This window comes from Tarenaya hassleriana, unplaced genomic scaffold (assembly GCF_000463585.1).
Source record: "Tarenaya hassleriana unplaced genomic scaffold, ASM46358v1 Cleome56, whole genome shotgun sequence".
NCBI classification, from domain to species: domain Eukaryota; kingdom Viridiplantae; phylum Streptophyta; class Magnoliopsida; order Brassicales; family Cleomaceae; genus Tarenaya; species Tarenaya hassleriana.
In genome coordinates, this window is record NW_010968188.1 from 364,536 (window position 1) to 367,576 (window position 3,041).

Sequence of the window (3,041 nt, forward strand, 5' to 3'; positions counted from 1 at the left end):
GCGCTCTTCCCTTCAAACTGCCTTCGCAGATTCGGGGCCATGCTTCCCAACATGAGACATGAGATCTCATTGTCATCAGTCTGATGCTTCAGCCAAGCATCCTTGACGGCTCTCGTGGTATTGGCCGCAGGCTCTGGTGGTAGAGCCCCTTCTAGGACGTACGACTTCTTATCGTGCTTGAGAATAATTCTCAAGTTCCGATACCAGTCTAAGAAGTTCGTCCCGGTCAATTTATCCTTCTCAAGGATAGATCGCATCGTCAAACTCGGTACGCTACCGGTTGACGCCATGTCCTACAAAAGAGACAAAATAGAACGAACAAAACAAAATGCAGATTCTATCAATGATCTACTACCAGCTAGTCCATCATCAATCAATGACAACATAGATGCAAACACAAGCAATATTCCCATAAAGAAAACTAACCCTACAATAATTTTTTATATGGGACTAAGATCCATATTTCACACAAGAATAAATTGTTACATCTATCCTTATGCTATTTAGGTAGGCATCTAATGTCAATCACATCCAATATGACTCTTAGATCCTTTAAGAGACTATGATATCAAATATCATTGCATACTCGTCTCATCTGTACCATTAAGTCTCAAGTTAAACTTGAAAACTTAACCTAAGATTAACCATATTCAAATTGTGAGAACCACGATTTCCCACCATGCCTCACAAAGATAATCCGGCACGCTCAGCTTTGGCATGACCCGTGTTACGGATGATCGATGCCTTGACAGGCACTCTAGTAATGGGAGGCACACACTTAGCATTACATGAACAAGGGATTTTCGAAACCACACTAGATCAAGCATCTACTTTCAAGCTATGAGAACCACCATTTCTCCATCATATCTCACCAAGATAATACGGCACACCCAGCCTTGGCATGACCCATGACACGTACGATCGAGGCCTTGACAAGTGCTTTATCATAGAGCTTCTAGATCTAACCGGTTTCTGTGCAACGATTATTCATAATCCGAATAGACCATCCATTCGATTATGTAATTCCAATCCCAGAGCTCCCACTCAATCAAGCATATCCTATATCTTGATTAAGTTACATGCATTCATTCGCTATGGACCATCTATAAGAATGAATCATGTCTATTTGAGTTACAGTTGATCAAAATAGGCAACAATTGCGTAATCGGACCTCGAAAACAAAAAATTTCGGAGTCTGGACCTCGGACCGTATCCAGAGCGGATGTTCCAGGCTTGGCAGAACGGACGGTCTGAGGTGACCGGAACGGACGGTCCATGACAGCAGAACGAACGGTCCGTTCTCAGCCACAGAACGGACGTTCCAGACCCTTCGGTCTCACCTCAGTCTGCCACCCCTAGACCGTCCAGTCTGGCTTACCCAGAACGGACGGTCTAGGGTAGGACTACGTGATCAGATCACGTTCTCCGACGTTCTTGGCCCCGATCAGACCCGAAACTGATCTGAATTCATCTGTACACCTAAAATTCGAACTCCTGCACTCTATGCAACATGAAACATGCAATCTACACTAGATTCAATCATCAAACATGCATAGAAATCAAAGCAAACATGGATTCAAACAATTCAAATCCTAAAACGTGCGTGATCGGGTTCTACGAATTCAAAACAGAGCAACCAGGCTCTGATACCACTGATGGAATTCCTGGGATCTCATGAGAGAATCCTATTCCTAAGAGATCGATTCTAGGGTTTGCGCAGCGGATGTAAAACAAAAATTTAATGAAACCCTAGAACCATGCTTCTATGAATCGTAGAAATGTTAGAACGTTTACCTCAATCGATCTGGGGCTGTCTCAATTGAAGAATCTGTTTGATCACGAAAGGGAGGAAGATTACCTCGCCCTCTACACGTATCCACACCTCGGGATGGATTCCAACGGTTGGATTTTGTCTGCTAGGACCCGAATCAACTATTCGGTTTTGTGCTTCGAGAAACCGAGACTTCGATCACACTCTTGAACCTCTTGGATCTCACCAAAAGTCTGTCAAAAGAGTTCTAAAGTCGGCCAGCAAAAGCTCTCTCTTAATTAGTGTTTTAATCTCCTTCTTATAAGGTGATTTAACCCTAATTCGGTCTAATTTCGAAAAACCCGAAGCTTGGAACGGACGGTCTAGAAATGCACGTGGACCGTCCGTTCCAGCACATAGAACGGACGGTCTGGCATTAGTGGACCGTCCGTTCCAGACCTTCTGGAACGGACAGTCCGTTCTGGACCGTCGGGTCTGGCTCGGTGGACCGTCTGTTCTGGACTTCTGGTCCGTCCGTTCAGACCCTTCCGTCTTAGTTTTTCGGTCGTTTTCTCGTGCGTTTCGTCCTTCCTACAGTCTCGCTCACACGAGGGGCCTAGCGATATCTCTCTCTTTTACGAGAGGTACAAATCCCGTCTTGACTATCTACAATCCAGCACATGATTCGTTTCGTACCTGATACACGCCTTTATAGTCCTCCTGTTACGCAGGACGTTTGACGTATTCAAAGCACATAACTCCTCATGTTGGATTCTGTAGATATCTCAGGTCTTAGGATCCAATCATGGAACCGCCATATGAGATTCAAGTCATGACGCTAGTCCATGTGACAATCTCATGCGGGTCAATCCAGTATTCCGTTCTCCAACGAATACCTATGATCGTGACCGTATCCAATACCTATGATCAACTCTATGATCATCAATCACACATCATACTAGTCTTATTATGTCGTTATTCCCATAACGACAAGAGAGTAGGGAGTTTAGTATCATTCATAATGATACATGGATTTCATAACAGATCTAGTAATCAAGAATATGGAATGAATCAAATACTCTCATAAAATACCATAGAAAGTATCAATACATCAAATGTATCTGAACAAAGCTCATAAACAGTACATCATAGAGCACTAAACCAACACTGTTACGCAGGACGTTTGACGTATTCAAAGTACGCAACTCCTCATGTTGGATTCCGTAGATATCTCAGGTCTTAGGATCCAATCATGGAACCGTCATATGAGATTCAAGTCATGACGCAAGTC